This window comes from Bubalus kerabau, chromosome 22 (genome assembly GCF_029407905.1).
Source record: "Bubalus kerabau isolate K-KA32 ecotype Philippines breed swamp buffalo chromosome 22, PCC_UOA_SB_1v2, whole genome shotgun sequence".
NCBI lineage: Eukaryota > Metazoa > Chordata > Mammalia > Artiodactyla > Bovidae > Bubalus > Bubalus kerabau.
This window is the reverse complement of record NC_073645.1, coordinates 49,599,007-49,616,051: the sequence shown is the minus strand read 5'-3', so window position 1 is coordinate 49,616,051 and position 17,045 is coordinate 49,599,007. Positions and strand designations below refer to the sequence as shown.

The window sequence follows — 17,045 nt, the reverse complement described above, 5'->3', positions numbered from 1 at the left end:
ATTAAATCTAAATTATTGAAGATGTGCACTTACAATTTAGAAAGAAAAAAAGGTAAGGAATTCAAGAAAAAGCACAGGAGGACCCAAGAAATGCAGACACTGGCATCTTGACGCCGGGTCATCACTGTTAAACTGGCTCATTGGGTGACTGTGGAGTGAATGAACGTGAACATAAGCAGTGAATGAGTGAGGAATGAGTGAGCCGGGTGCACATGCCTTGTACTTCTCCACTTCCTTCAAGCCCTAATCTGCAATTCACCTGGATTTTTCTTTTTTTTAAAAAAATTAAGAAATAAGACAAGTTGAATAGAACTGTACCTATTTAAAGAAATTTGAAGCAATAATTAATAACCTCCAACATCAGAAAGCACCAGGCACAGACAGGTATATTAATACCAAACATTTAAGGAAATACATGATGTTATACCATCTGTCTATAATCTCTTCTAGAAAGAAGCAAAGGAAATACTTTCTAACCCATTCTATGAAGCCTGCATTACCCTAATATCAAAATCAGACATAGACATTACAAGAAAAGAAAACTACAAATATCCCTCATGAACATAGACGCAAAACCTTCAACAAAATATCAACAAACAGAATCCAACAATGTGTAAAACAAATTGTGTACCACAACTAGGTAGGATTTATCCTAGGTATGTAAGGCTGGTTCAACATTTGAAAATCAATGAATGTAATCCATCACATTAATAGTCTAAAAAAGAAACATCCCATGACCATATCAATAAAAATGGAAAAACCATTCGACAAAACATAGCACACATAAATGATAAAAACTCTCAGCAAACTAAGAATAGAAGGGAACGTCCTTAACTTAATAGAGAACAGCTACTTAAAAAAGCCTACAGCTTGCGATACTTGATGGTGAGAAACTTGAAGTTTTCCCATAAAAACAGGAACAAGGCAAGCATGTGCTCTCTCATCGCTCCTTCTCAACATCATACTGGAAGCCCTAGCTAATGCAATAGGACAAAAAAAAAAAAAGGGAAATAAAAGGTATAGTCAATGGTAAGTAAGAAATAAAAACTTTTTGTTCACAGATGACAGTAATTCTTTATGGAAAAAGTCTGAAAGAATTGGCAGGAGGAAAAGCAACTCCTGGAACTAGCAAGCAATTACAGCAAAGTTGCAAGACACAAAGCTAAGAGCAAAAGTCACTGCTCTTCCATATGCCGGCAATGAACAAATGAAATTTGAAATTGAAAACACAATACCATTTATACCAGCACGCCCCCAAAATGAAATACTTAGGTATAAATTGAACAAGATAAATTTCAAAATGTATGTGAGGAAAACTACAAAACTATAATGAATGAACTAAGAGAATAACTAAATAAATATATATTTCATGTTCATGGGTAGGAAAACATAATATTGTGAAGATGTTAGTTCTTCCCAACTTGAGCTATTGATTCAGTGCAGTCCCAATCGAGATACCAGCATATTATTTGTGGATATTGACAAACTTATACTACATTTATATAGAGAAGCAAAGGCCCCACAATACTAAAAGAGAAGAGAGCTAGAAGACGGACATTACCTGGATTTTATGGTTTACCATAAAACTATGGCAATCAAGACAGTGTGATATTGGCAGAAGGACAGAAAAATGGAAGACACCAGAGAGCCTACAAAGAAAGCCTCATCACTGTAGTCAACTGATCTCTGACAGAGGAACAAAGGCGATGCCGCAGAGTGAAGATAGCCATCCTCAACAAACGGTGCTTGAAAAACTGGACATCCACCAGCAAAGAAATGAATGCAGACACAGAGCTTACTCCCTTCACAAAAAGTCATTTCAAATGGATCCATCTGGTAAAAGTTAAAACTATGAAACTTCTAGAAGATAACACAGGAGAAAGTCTAGGCAATCTTAGATATGACGGTGACTTTTCAGATGCAATACCAGAGACATGATACATGAGAGGAGGAACTAATAATCCGGACTTCATTAAAGTGAAAAACTTCTGCTTTGTGAAAGACGATGTTAAGAGAAGAGATGACAAGCCACACATGGGGAAAAGCATTTGCAAAAGCCATATCTGATAAAGGGCTTTTCAAGAATATACAAAGAATCCTCAAAACTCAACAATAAGAAAACAAACAGCCTGATTAAAAAATGGGCAAAATGCCAAACAGATGCCTCAGGGAAGAAACATACAGATGACAAGAATATGAAAAAAAAAATGTTTCTACATATATGCCATCAAGGAAATACAAATGAAAGAAACAAGAGATTCTACTACATACCTACTGGAATGGCCAAAACCCAAACACCGACAGCACCAAAGGCTGGCAAGGACCCGAAGAGCAGAAACTCATTCACCGCTGGGAATGCAAAACGGCACAGCCACTCCGAAAGACAGTTTGGCGTTTTCTTACAAAACTATAAACAGACTTTTATCGTGTGATCCAGCACTCATGCTTCTTGGTATTTACCCAAATGAATGGAAAACTTACGTTCACACAGAAACCTGCATACAGACGTTTACTCACAACTGCCAAAGCTTAAAAGCAACTGAGATGTCCTTCCATAGGTGAACGGATAAATAAACTGTGATCCATTCAGTGAAACACTGTTTGGTGTTAAAAAGAAGCGAGCTGTCAAGCCAGGAAAAAACATGGAGGAATCTTAAATGCACATCAGTAAGTGAAAGAGGCCAATATGAAATGGCTACATGTAGGTGTGATTCCAACCATGTGCCATTCTAGAAAAGGCAAAATGATGAGACAGTGAATAAAGATCAGGGGTTGCCAGGGGTTAGGAAAGAAGGAGGGATGAAGAGACAGAGCCAAGAGGGTTTTTAGGGCAACGAAACAATTATATAGGACACTGTAACTGTGGACACATGCCATATGCATTTGTCAAAACCCACAGAGTATAACATCCAGGGGAAACCCTAATGTAAACATGGACTTGGGATGACAACATGTCAACGTAAGTTCACTGATTGTAACATATGTACAGCCATGAAAGTAAGAGACACTTGCTCCTTGGAAGAAAAGTTATGACCAACCTAGACAGCATATTACTAAAGAGCCTCTTGATGAAAGTGAAAGAGGAGAGTGAAAAAGTTGGCTTAAAGCTCAACATTCAGAAAACTAAGATCATGGCATCCAGTCCCATCACTTCATGGCAAATAGATGGGAAAACAGTGGAAACAGTGTCAGACTTTATTTTTCTGGGCTCCAAAATCACTGCAGATGGTGATTGCAGCCATGAAATTAAAAGACGCTTACTCCTTGGAAGGAAAGTTATGACCAACCTAGACAGCATATTAAAAAGCAGAGACATTACTTTGTCAACAAAGGTCCATCTAGTCAAGGCTATGGTTTTTCCAGTGGTCATGTACGGATGTGAGAGTTGGACTATAAAGAAAGCTGAGTGCTGAAGAATTGATGCTTTTGAACTGTGGTGTTGGAGAAGACTCTTGGGAGTCCCATGGACTGCAAGGAGATCCAACCAGTCCATCCTAAAGGAGATCAGTCCTGGGTGTTCATTGGAGGGACTGATGTTGCAGCTGAAACTCCAATACTTTGGCCACCTGATTCGAAGAGCTGATTTATTTGAAAAGACCCTGATGCTGGGAAAGATTGAAGGCAGGAGGAGATGGGGACAACAGAGAATAAGATGGTTGGATGACATCATCGACTCAATGGACACTGGTTTGGGTGGACTCCGGGAGTTGGTAAGGGATAGGGAGGCCTGGTGTGCTGCAGTCCATGGGGTCTCAAAGAGTGGGACACAACTGAGTAACTGAACTGAACTGAACACATGTTCTACTCTGGTGGGGGACAACGTGTGGAGGCAAGGGCTAAATAAGTCATCTCTTCACTTTCCACTCAGTTTTGCTGTGACCCTGAAATTGTTCTAAAAAATGAAGTTTATTAAAAAACAACAACAACAACAACAAGAGGCCATGGGGTGGGCGTGGCCCCAGCTCAGGCTCTATGCTGGTCTCTGGAGCCCAGGCCTGCCCTCCTTAACCTGCTTGCTCTTCCCCAGAGCTCTCCATGCCTTCCCAGCAGAAAACCTAAACACTTGGCCTGAGAACCCCTTCATCATGAGGTCCCCACTAACCTGAGGACTCCACCTTTCCCAGCCACATCATTCCCCTGAACTCCAAGAACACTGAGCTTCAGCAATCCACCACCAACCATGTTTTTCCAACTCCTGGTTCCAGGGTAATGCCATTTTAGTTTGTATACTAAATTTTAAAGCACATGCCATCCAGTACAGACACGTGATAACCCGCAGTGTGTGCCTGAATATCTTTGTCCTTGCCCACAAGTATAGAAGGACAAGTGCTCACGGGTGCAGGATTTGGGATAATGATGCATTTGTGTATTTTGTTCTTCTCACTTATGAAGCATTGCAGACCCCCCAACCCTGCCAGCCTCTAGAGATCTGACAGATGCCTCCAAAGGGCGGCATAGTGGTCCATGATGCTGACGTGGAGACAGTCTTTTATCAACCTTTCCCTATTGACGGACCTTCACATTTTTAAAATAATTTGTATCTTTTGCCACAGGAAACATCTTTGTGCACCTGTTCCTACTTGTTGTTGCTGTTCAGTCGCTCAGTTGTGTCCTCTCTTTACAATCCCATGGACTGCAGCACACCAGGTTCCCCTGTCCGTCACCATCTCCCAGAGTTTGCTCAAATTCATGTCCATTGAGTCAGTGATGCTATCTAACCATCTCATCCTCTGTCACCCCCTTCTCCTCCTGTCCTCAATCTTCGCCAACATGAGAGTCTTTCCCAATGAGTCAGTTCTTCGCACCAGGCGGCCAAAGTATTGGAGCTTCAGCTTCAGCACCAGTCCTTCCAATGAATATTCAGGGTTAATTTCCTTTAGGATTGACTGGTTTAATCTCCTTGCCATTCAAGGGACTTGGCCCTGAAATGAAGGCAGAGAGTCTGACTTCTCATCTCTTTCTTCCTATAGCCTTGAGCAGGACTGGCCACTGAGGAGGTGATCAATACTCCTTTGCAATGGCACGAGTGGCCGTCACACTCTCATCCGCCATGTGTTTCAATGCAATTTTTGCTTTGTGTTTAGGCCTTGTGGCAGAATCTCCCACCAAATACCTAAGTAATTTGTTACTGAAGCTAAATTGGCACACATTTATTTTTAATCATTTGAGGCTTTCAACGGAGAAGGCAATGGCACCCCACTCCAGTACTCTTGCCTGGAAAATCCCATGGATGGAGGAGCCTGGTAGGCTGTGGTTCATGGGGTCACTAAGAGTCGGACACGACTGAGCGACTTCACTTTCACTTGTCACTTTCCTGCATTGGAGAAGGAAATGGCAACCCACTCCAGTGTTCTTGCCTGGAGAATCCCAGGGACGGGGAAGCCTGGTGGGCTGCCGTCTATGGGGTCGCACAGAGTCGGACACAACTGAACTGACTTAGCAGCAGCAGAGGCTTTCAAAACATTCTATGTGTTTTTCCTTCAATATAAACATGGCAACTTTTAGAAGCAGCATTTCATTCACATCACGACAATTTGTCCTGAGGACAATTTTCCCAACATTAAGCACCAACAATGTTAGATAGCATCACTGACTCACTGCACAGGAATCTGACAAACTCTGGGAGATAGTGAAGGACAGAGGAGCCTGGCGTGCTGTAGTCCAAGGAGTTGCAAAGAATCAGACACGACTTGGCGACTGAACAACGTTACCACATTTTGGGGACAGTAAATAGAGAAAATTGAAATTCCTTTGAAGCAAGATAAGGGAAGTTCAAGAACTAAAGTTTGATGTGGGTTTTCTCAGGATGCGCTGAGCTTATGAGATCTTTCCTTTGTAACCTTTTATTTTATTGGAGCATAACTGAGATCTTTCCTTTGTACCTTTTATTTTATTGGAGCATAACTCATTTATAACATTGTGTTAGCTTCAGGTATATAGCAAAGTGATTCAGGTACAGGTATACATATATTGATACTTTTTCAGGTTCTTTTTCCATATAGATTATTACAGAATATTGAGTGTAGAGTTCTCTGTGTTATACATAAATAGGTACTTGTTGCTTATTTGTCTTATGTATAGTTGGGTCTGTCTGCTGATCCCAAACTTCTAATTTATCCCTCCCCTAATCCTTTCCGCTTTGGAAACCATAAGTTTGTTTTCTGTATCGGTGAGTCTGTTTTACGAGTAAGTTCACTTGTGCTATCTCTTTTAGATTGCACATATGAGAGGCACCGTCTTTATCTTTACCTTTCGCTGACTGACTTTACTCAGTATGATAATTTATCGGTCCATCCATGTTGCTGCAAATGGCATGATTTCACTCTTTTTCATGACTCAGTAATATCCCACTGTATATATGTGCCACACCTTCTTTATCCATTCACCCGTCCATGGACATTTAGGTTGCTTTCCCATGTCCAGGCTAATCTTTCCAACTGGACTCTGACAAGAGGAGCCCACTGAGTGCAGCTCAACTACTTTGTCGGGAAGATCAGCAGGGACCCTGTGAGTCACCTCTGATGGTCTCAGAAGCGCCGAGGGCAGCAAATGTATTTCTGGAGTCACCATGAGGAACAAGGAGGCCCGTCTTTCTTCTGTCACAGCAGTGGATTATCAGCTTGACCCAGGCGGCTGGAGGAGCCCCACCGCCTCCTGACGTGCCTGGCCTGTCAGCCCCCACCTTCCCACGGGACGGACGGGGAGTCCTTCTCCTGACCCTGACCCATCCCCGTCCCTCTGGGGCTTCCCTCAAGCCGCGGCCTCCGCACAGCAGGCCCCTCTCAGAGTCCCTCGGAGACGCCTCAGGCTCATGGGGTCACCCAGATCCAAGGCCAATGGCCCCCAGAGGTGACGCCCCACCGTCTCCTCAGCTACAGCACAGGACCAGAAGGCCGAGGGTCAGGAGGGATGGGGATGGATAAACAGAGCACACGCCTGCGTGTCCGTCCGCCTCAGGGCGAGCAGACAGGGAGCGGGTGACGCATGGGGGAAGGAAGCGTGTCACCGACAGGAAAACAGAATGGCTCCGGCCCCCACCGTCGGGACTCCAGGAGGAAGCCTCGCTCAGGCCCTCGTCTCCCGCCGGCCCGGCCCCTGGGACGGGCCTGGGGACACCTGACCCACCTCCCCGAGGCCGTGTCACGGCGGTGGCTCGGCTCAGAGGCCGAAGGGGGAAACCGGTGAGTCCATCTTCAAATTCCCTGAGCTGAGCTCGGGGGAAGCAGGGACGTGAGCTAGGGCAGGGCGGGCCCTCAGGGCCCAGGAGAGGAGGTGCTGGCCGCCAGACGGACGCCATTGCGCCTGCAGACGCTGTGAGCCTCCCGACGACCCCTCCGTCTTCCCAACCTGACCCCCTGCCTCCCGCGGCCCCTGGGCAAGGTGGTGCTGCCCCCTGAGCTGTCCAGTCGACTGGGGGCTGTCCTGATGCCTCCCGCTCTTACTCCAGTCATCTAACTAGTCATCTGACTAACTAACTTAGTGATCTAACTAAGACACTGCATCCTGAGAGCTCTGCTTCCTGAATTAATTCATGGACCTGACCCACTGGCAGCATGCTCATGTCCCTCAAGCTGACTGTAGGGCACCCACGTGGCCTCTCCCCACAGCTCCTCTTCCAACTGCTCTTGGCTTCCACCAGCCTCTTGCCTACATTGAGCCAGAAGGGCCGCTCAGACACAGAGGTCTCCTGCTTAAACTCCGCACGTGGCTTTCCGCACTGTCCCCAGGCTCCTTACAAGCCCTTCATGGTCTGATCTTGGCTCCTTTTCCAGCTTCATCAACAATTGCATCCAATTCACACACCTACCTATCCACCCACCTCTCCCCCCTCCTGCATCCAACCACCCATCCAATCAACGTCTATGTCCCAGAGCTGCTCACCTGGGCCTCACGGCACCCTCATTATGACGACAGCAGCTAAGGTCTTCCTCTTAGTCCTAAGTCCTGCTTTATCCCCAGGCTGCTTTCCTAGATCCCCAGGGCACCCTCTGTGCACTTGGATCTCAGCCCTGCCGTCAGTGGGGCCCTGCTCTGCGGCCTCCCTCCGCCCCGTCCACTGGTTGATGTGTGTCCCTGATAGGGACCCCTTTGTCTTCTCTTGAGCTCCCCCCACCCCCCGACTTGCTGGGACAGCCCCAGGGCTCCTTACCAGGCTCCCCAGCCCTGGTACCCGACAGGGACCCCTCCTCCTCCTTCCCCAAAGTCTGCAGCCCGAGCGGCAGACTCCTCTATGTGCCTTCCCCACCCCAGCCTGCACTGCCCACCCCAGTGGCCAGGCCCAGCTCCGGGCAGGGCCACTGCCAGCCCAGTCCGCCTGTCCAGCTGCCCAAGAGCAGGGCCTCCCCAGCTCTGTCGGAGTCAAAGGAGGACAAAAAAAACCCTGTGGGAAGTGCCAGCCACAGCACAGAATAAAGTGGTGCAAGTCTCCTCCCAAGCTCCATCTGTCTCAGAAACGAGATCGGGGGCACCTCTCCAGCTGGGAGACCTCCAGACCTCTCCAGGCAGCAAGACTCCCGGGGGGCTGGGTTGGGGTAGGGGTCCTCAGGTGCAGCCTGGCCTGGGTGGGGCGGGGCCTGCACCGTGCTCCCTCCCAACAAAGACTCTGAGTGAGGTGCTCCCAAGCCCCGCCCCTCCTTCCCCGCCCTTCCTTCCAAGTGTGGGAGGACACAGGGCAGGGAACTCCAGGAGTCAACAGAATCGGAACCAGAACTGGAGGGATCCCGGGGCCCCTGTGGGAGGATCCCGGGTTCAGTGGGAGACAGCAGCTAGGTGGGGACCAGCTGGGCGCTGTTCCTCCACACAGACGTCACAGACGTGCCAAGATTGGCCAGGGGAAGAATGAGAGCCTTTTGACACGGTCCTGATTTTTAGAGATGAACATCCATTTATCCAAAGCTGATGCAGACAGGACCACATTCTGCTTGGAACCACAAATGCAGAGAGGGTTTCCTTAAAAGGCCTCTTATCAAGTTTAAAGCATCTTACTGCTTTTGTTAGGACAGGATGTGGTGGTACCTGGCCGAGCAACAAGAGACGGATAAAACGGAGAAAAAAGATCACTGAGGTTTCTGCTAGACTGAAGAAGGAAGAAAATAATTCTCAAGAACCCTGGTCTGTGTGATAGAAGAGTTTGGAGTCTCCCAGATGCTGTCCTCAGATTCTGGCGCTGGTAGGAATTTTTAAATTGTGGTGGAGACTGCTTCCCTTGTGGCTCAGTTGGTAAAGAATCTGCCTGCAATGCAGGAGACCTGGGTTCGATCCCTGGGTCGGGAAGATTCCCTGGAGAAGGGAAAGGCTACCCACTCCAGTATTCTGGCCTGGAGAATTCCATGGACTGTAGGGTCCATGGGGGTCACAAAGAGACATGACTGAGCGACTTTCACTTTCAACATAGACCAAACATAAAATTTACTATTTTAAGCCTTTTTGAGTGTACAGTTCAGTAGCATTAAGTCCCTTCACAGGGCAATCTTCACCACCAGCATCTCCAGAACTTTTTCATCTTCCCAAACGGAAACCCCACATCCACTGAACATTTCCCATCCCCTCCTCCTCCAGCCTCGGGGAACATCTTCTCTGCTTTCTGTCTCTGTGACTTTGATGATTCTAGGGACCTCCCCTGAGTGGAATCACACAGGGTTCATCTTTTGTGTCCAGCTAATCTCAATAAGCCCTCAAGGTTCACCCATTACTATAGCTGTGTCAGCATTCCCTTTTCAAGGCTGAATAATACTCCACCGCGTGGACAGACCCCATTTCATTTATCCATTCTTCTGTTGATGGACTCTTTGCATGGCTTGGCTTTCAGATCTAAAGACAAAGGGTCAAACTGAATTTGATTCAGTTGACCTTTAAAAGGCATGGGCCTGTTAGTTAATTCAATTTTCAAAATCAAGGCTATCATACAAGTGAATGAAAAAGTTTTCTTTTATTAAATTTCCCTACAGACAGGCCAGTACCCAGCACCACCCCCATGACTCCCTTGTTTCCTCAGTCCTCTTCCAGCCCTAATCGTTTTTACAGCCTCTGATCACAAGCAGAGGGAACAAGACTCCTGGATTCTCTTTCCTTAAAATGCCTTCCTAGAACGTGAGGGTCTCCTCTCATTACTTCCAGCCGGGCGGTCTCCGGCTCCCTGGCAGGTCAAGCGGAGTGTCTGCACACTGTTGACATGCAGGAAAACCAGGCTGCACTGGACGATGCTGACCTACTTTCTCCCTGTGAGATATTATAAGAAGATGCTCAGCGTGGCAGCTAAGTGTCAACATTTTGCTTGTCTCCTTTGCCTTTTTTTTTCTCCTCCTAGGGACACAGTCTACAGCCTCGCAGCAGCTCTGAACTTGGCCTGGGGGAAGGCTGGGCTGCCTTTTCGCCTTACCTGTTTCCCGCTCTTCAAATAACCTGGCTGCTGGTAAGGGAACCCGGGGCCTGAGTCCATGAGTCAAAGGAGCCTGGATATAAAGACAGAGCCTTCAAGGATGCCCGTGGGGACTTAGGGAGATGGAGGAGGCAGAGGTGCACTGTGGAAAGGACAGAGGGATGGATTTCCAGAGGTAAAGAAATGACCCAGGAATGAATCAGTTATGGGAGGAGAAGGCGACTGCCCAGAGACCACATGCAGCCAGGAGATACAGCCTGTTTAGCTCACCTGGTATAAAGAATATCCTACTCAGTTGTCCGCATTTTTAAATTATATCATATACATACACAAAGGAGATGGCCATTTATCTTGAAAAATCAGATGTTCCCCGCCCCCACCCCACCAGGCTTACCCCGAGCAGGACGCCCCCTGTGGTCAGGGCAGGTGCTGCTCTTCCCAGCCCTGCTCTCCTGGTGCCCAAATACACCTGCCTGCAAGGCCTGTGCCCTGTGACCTCAGCTGGGGCTAGGGGACAGGGCACGGGACAGAATGGGCATGCCGGAAATTGTTTTCATGAGCACTGGCTGTCCAGGAATCCCAGGGCAAGGAAGAAGGCGATTCTAGCTGGAAAGAAAGTTTAATCTGAAGTTCTCAACTTTAACATTTGGAGACATCCAGAATCAGTGCACTTTCTGCAGCCTGGCGCAAGTCTAGCCTTTTAAATGGTCTTGACCTTGACCTTGATGCCTGTGGACACTGCAGAGCCTCCTGCTTCCACCAGCCCTGCCCCTCCTTCCCATCTGGTCCAGCCCTGTTCCTGGAGCTCCTGCAGACAAATGCCAGCTCATTGCCTCCTCCTGGCCGATGTCCTGCCCTGCATGGGCCCCTGGGGGAGGCCCTTCACTGTTGGTTCCCAAGCTCATGCTGGGCCCCTTCTAAGTGCCAGGGGCCGCTCACGAGGATGGAGTGAGCCAGAGAGCATGCAGAGGATGGTGGGATTGGGGGCAGGGTGGTCAGAGGTCAGGAGGGGCCTGGTTGGAACTTGACCCTGGGGCTGAGAAGATAGGATCCTTGCATGAAAATGACAAGGGGCCTCCAGGGTGTTTAATCAAGGAAGTACCCAAGTCAGGGCAGAGTTTTCAGAAAGATGTTCCGGGAATGGATGTGCGGAGTGGACCAGAAGTACGGGTGGGCTGTCCCCACTTGCCTCTCCTTTTGACAGGGACAGAGTAAAGGGACTAAGTAGGTGATTAAATAGTGAATCCCACTAGGGGACTGTGGATGGAAAAATATGGGCGACCCCTGTAAATTAGTGATTCCTCAAGAAAGCAGCTTTGCTTAACCACAAAACCAAGCAGGCTTGCTCAGCAACAGAACCAGGAGGCAGAAGGATGAGACAAGCCCCCAGCACAACAAAACCACGGTGGCAAGAGACCCACAAGCTGCCCAGTGAGCTCTGAAGGGTAATGATCACTAGGACACGCTCTCTGCACACATGAAAAACAGCAATTTGTGGACCTCGCTTGACCACGCAGAGACAAGAAAACCCCCTGCTCAGCCTGGAGAAGGAGGTGATGGTGGGAGCATGACGTCTACTCAAGAAAGACAAAGAAGCTCTTCTGCCTCCCCCCACTTTTCTTTTGATTATAAAACCAGAGCCCACTAAGTTCTCGGGTGTGGCATTTCTTGCCTTCCCCCCTGTAGGCCTCATGAGTGTTTTATTCTAATAAATCACTTCTCACCTATCACTGCCTCTCCCTGCATCCTCTCTCTGCACCGAGACATAAAGGACTGTGGTACCGGAGCTCTTCAGAGCCCCCAAAATGACAGCCAAATGGGTCCACTTTGCTGCCCATCTCGTCCCTCTGCTCCTCCAGGTACTGTCCCCACCCTGCCCATGTGGAAAAGTCTCCGAGGTTGCTTTCCACTTCTCACGTATCTGAACTGCCTTGCCCACCTGGACTAGAATCCCAGAGAGCGCTGGGCCATGATTCCCGCCCTTCAAGTCCCTTGCAAGGAGATACAGTGACCTGGGCTGAACGGACCCTTCAAAACATGTGCTGCACAGTGGAGACGCAGACTCAGAGAACAGATTGTGGACAGAGAAGGAGAGGATGGGATGAACTGAGGGCCTAGCATGGAAACACATACATTACCACATGCAAAACAGACAGCCAGTGGGAATTTGCTGTAGAGAGCTCAGACTGGGGCTCTGTAACAACCTAGAGGGGTGGGATGGGGTGGGAGGAGGGAGACAGGGTCAGGAGGGAGGAAACATACATATATCTATGTGTAATTCATGTCGATGTAAGGCAGAAGCCAACGCAACATTGTAAAGCAATTATCTTCCAATTAAAAATAAATAATTTTAAAAAATGTGCACTGCATGCCTGGCAATCACAAACAATCCTGTGGGTGGGCTTCTTCCTGGTTTTGTTTTTTCTGGAATAACTAGATCTAAAGTTTGAGATTCCTTTTTGGAAAACTGCACACTGGAGTCATCTTCCACAGTTAATCATGTCCTGCCTGCTTTTGCTATAGGAGACTAGAACGTTCAAAAAAAAAGAGAAGGATGAAAGAATTAAAAAAAAATCCCCAAAAGAATCCTACAGTTGAAGGATGGGTTCCCTTTCATTTATAGGAGGGAAAAGTTCTAAGTCACTTTACTGAAAAAGCTGTACCGTGAAGCACAAACAAGTGTTTCACTTGCCGAGATACCTGGAAAAGCACTTCCCTGGAATGTTGTGCTATTTAAAGATAATGAACAGTGGGGATTAGTTCATAGCTTTTGTTCAGAAAGGCATTTACAATTTTGTTTGGAGAAGGAAGCAGCTGTCTGGGGTAGCAGGCCCCACACGTCAGGTTCCTCGAGTTTTTCACAAAAGGTCTGATATCAGGACATCCTAACTCACACCAACCTGGAGCACCCTGGGATTTCGAGGTCCATGCCACGTTGAAGTACACAGATTTGGGGCCTGAGGGTGGAGATATTACCTTAACAGAGGTGATGGGCTCTGTTTCTGTTTTTCCAATTTGAAATGCAGAAGCAAGGATACTAATTTCATCAATTTACACACTTCCCATCCATAGCAAAAAAGAATACTAAGAGGTAATATCATGTGAAATGTACCATAATGCTGCTTTAAAAAAAAAGTAAAGAGAAAAGTAATATTGATCCAGCAATCTCAGTTCTGGGTAAATATCCAAAGGAAATGAAATCATTATCTCAAAGAGGTATCTGCAACCCCATGTTCATTGCATTTATATATAAATATATCGAGACAGAGATGACTGAATATTACTCAGCCTTGAAGAAAGAGAGAAATCTTGCCATTTGCAACAACATGGGTAAACCTGGAGGACTTCATTCCGCTGAGTGAAATAAGCCAGACACAGAAAAACAAATACTGTATCAGCTCACTTATATGTGGAATCTAAAAAAGTTGAACTCAGAAGCAAAGAGTTGACTGCCAGGGGGTTGCCAGGGACTGCGGATGAGGGGGAAGGAGAGATGTCATCTGTAGACACTTTCAGTTTCATGATAAGTAAGTTCTAGGGATCTAAGGCACAGCATGGTGACTATAGTTAATAACACGGTACTGTATACTTAAAATTTGCTAAGAGAGTAGAGCTCAAGTGTTCTTACCACACAAACACTAAAAGGTAATCACTTAAGGTGAAGAGTCAAAGTGTTAATCACTCAGTCGTGTCCAACACTTTGCGACCCCATGGACTGTAGTCTGCTAGGCTCCTCTGTCCATGGGATTCTCCAGGCAAGAATACTGGAGTGGGTAGCCATTCCCTTCTCCAGGGCATCTTTCCAATTCAGGTGTATATTAATTAGCTGGATTGCGGCAATCCTTGAAGGCAATGGCAACCCACTCCAGTACTCTTGCCTGGAAAATTCCATGGACAGAGGAGCCTGGTAGGCTACAGTCTAAGGGGTCGCAAAGAGTCGGACACGACTGAGCCACTTCACTTTCACAGTGTATACATATCAAATCATGTCCTACACCTTAAACATATACAACAAAAAAGTAATGTCAATTCTAAAAATATTCTGGATCAAAGAAAACATAAGATTACTTTAAAAATGTCCATTTAACCAGCAATTAGTCACGACTGAGCTGTGCTTCATGATTAGAGCATAGAGGATCCCAGCTCCAAGCACCCGCCCACTAATTAAGGGGCTGTCAGGCTGGTTCGTTCACAACTATTATTTTATTGAGAAATTTTGTCAACTCCCTTCACAATGAAGAAATTGGGTCCCAACACGAAAGCAATTTTACACACAAGATTCAACAAGTACACCGGGGCTCTTGACTTTAACCAGCTTCAAACCTACTAGGCAGCTAGTCTGAGATATAGGAAAATGAAAGCTTTTCTAAAAAAAAATATGAGGACTTCTCTGGTGGTACAGAGAAGGCAATGGCAACCCACTCCAGTACTCTTGCCTGGAAAATCCCATGGACGTAGGAGCCTGGTGGGCTGCAGTCCATGGGGTCGCTAAGAGTTGGACACGACTGAACGACTTCATTTTCACTTTTCACTTTCATGCATTGGAGAAGGAAATGGCAACCCACTCCAGTGTTCTTGCCTGGAGAATCCCAGGGGCAGAGGAGCCTAGTGGGCTGCCGTCTATGGGTTCGCACAGAGTTGGACACGACTGAAGCGACTTAGCAGCAGCAGCAGCTGGTGGTACAGTGGATAAGAATCTGCTTGCCAACACAGAGGACATGGGTTTGATCCCTGGTCTGGGAAGATCCCACATGTCTCAGAGTAACTAAGCCTGTGCACTGTAACTATTGAGTCCTTACTCTAGAGCCCAGGAACCTCAACTGAGCCCACGCGCCCCAGAGCCCCAGAGCTCTGCAAAAGAGAAGGCACCGAAATGAGAAGAACCCGCACCACCGCAAAGTTATCCCCCACTCACCACAACTAGATACAGCCCATGTGTGGCAACGAAGACCCAGCGCAACCAAAGATAAACAAAGAAAAGTAAACGTTTAAAAATACGAGATAGTATTATCAAATTGAATATTAGCTATACATCTTTATTAATACCTCTAGGTAGGAGCTATGGAGTCTACACACACACAGGCACACACACACACTCACAAGCGCTTTATTAAAGGCATACACCAAACTAGTATATATAGAATGGATAAACATCAAGGTCCTACCGTCTACCACAGGGTATAGCATACTCAATATTCTGGGATAATGGAAAATAATATGAAAAAGAACATATACATGCATAACTGAGACACCTTGCTGTACAGAAGAAATTAACACACTATAAATTGACTGTACTTCAATTAAAAAAAAAAAGATACACTCAAGAAATTCCCTTCCCCCCGCCCCACCCCCCCCCGGCTGAGATATTGATTCTACTCGGGTGAGAACTGATCCTTGGGATTTCTGTCTCCTTATGAGCAATATGTCATCCCTGGTTGGGCAATTGCTAGAACTTCCATTCAGCTCAGAAAGTCTAGGTTTCTATCTACAAATTATGCTCACAGTTTTATTTGGGCAAGTGCAGATTTGCAGATCACCTGATTTTCACCAATTCCAAAATGAGTGAACTGTATAGGATGCTGGAAAGGCGCCAAATGATTCATGACAAAGTGCCCTTGATTTCTCCCCGAGGTGAGGTTAAGGTTATGCAGATTTTTAAAAAGAGCATTGTTACCTGAAAAAAATATAGTTTAAGAGACTTCCTTGGTGGCTCAGTGGGTAAAGAACCCACCTGCAATGCAGGAGATACAGGAGACTTGGGTATGATCCCTAGGTCAGGAAGATCCTCTGGAGAACAGAATGGTGACCTACTCTGGTATTCTTGCCTAGGAAATCCCATGGACAGAGGAGCCTGGCAGGTTACAGTCCATAGAGTCGAAAAAGAGTCGGACATGAATTTAAATCACACGTTTAAGACCTTAATCCCATTCATAAAAATTCTGCAGCCAGAGCATTGGAATCAGGCTTCCCAGGGGGCACTAGTGGTAAAGAACCTGCCTGCTAATGCTGGAGCTATGAGAGACACAGGCTCGATCCCTGGGTCGGGAAGGTCCCCTGGAGGAGGGCATGGCAGCCCACTGCAGTATTCTAGCCTGGAGCATCCCATGGACAGAGGAGCCTGGTGGGCTTATAGTCCATGGGGTTGCAAAGAGCTGGACACGACTGAAGTGCCTTAGCACACACACCAGCATCGGCACCTTTAATTCTGTGTTGTGTTTGTTTTCCAAGCCTTTTCAGGCATAAAAACATCAGAGCTCTGTCTGCAGGAGGATGGAATTGCCTATGAAAGGAAAAGCATATAGACGTAGGGATTATGAGTCTCAGCTCTCAATACCCCTGTCAGTTCCTACACAGGCCACATCCACTGTACCAAGAATCATTATTTCTGCCCTTTACAGGACAACAACAAACACTTGGCCATCTTTAAACTGAACTGGAATTAGAAATTCCCAGCTAACAGCTGCTAGAATATCAGAGAATGGTTCTGAGCAGTCAGTGAGTCTGGTAAGCAGTTCTGAGAGTTACAACAGCCACCAGCCTCAGAGTCAGAATCAGCTCTCTCTTCAAAAGGGTTGATGATCCAGACAAACTCAGGTACACGTCTGTGTGTGATGTACATATATATCCACACACACACTGGCCACTCTTAATTAAACACCATGAATGT

At 46.7% G+C, this 17,045-nt stretch overlaps 1 protein-coding gene and 1 long non-coding RNA gene across 4 annotated transcripts in view; one reads left to right on the top strand and one right to left on the bottom strand.

Annotated features, from left to right (window-relative positions):
• PTPRE (protein tyrosine phosphatase receptor type E) overlaps positions 1-17,045 on the bottom strand; it is a 178,976-nt gene that overhangs the window by 132,575 nt on the left and 29,356 nt on the right. The gene's annotated exons all lie outside the window — the stretch shown is intronic.
• LOC129636494 (uncharacterized) lies at positions 7,019-12,563 on the top strand. Of its 2 annotated transcripts, none has more exons than XR_008706948.1 (3): positions 7,019-7,181; positions 9,003-9,169; positions 10,307-12,563. It is a non-coding gene; the product is annotated as an uncharacterized LOC129636494 (long non-coding RNA). The 2 variants fall into 2 exon arrangements; XR_008706947.1 differs by having other exon boundaries at positions 8,998-9,169.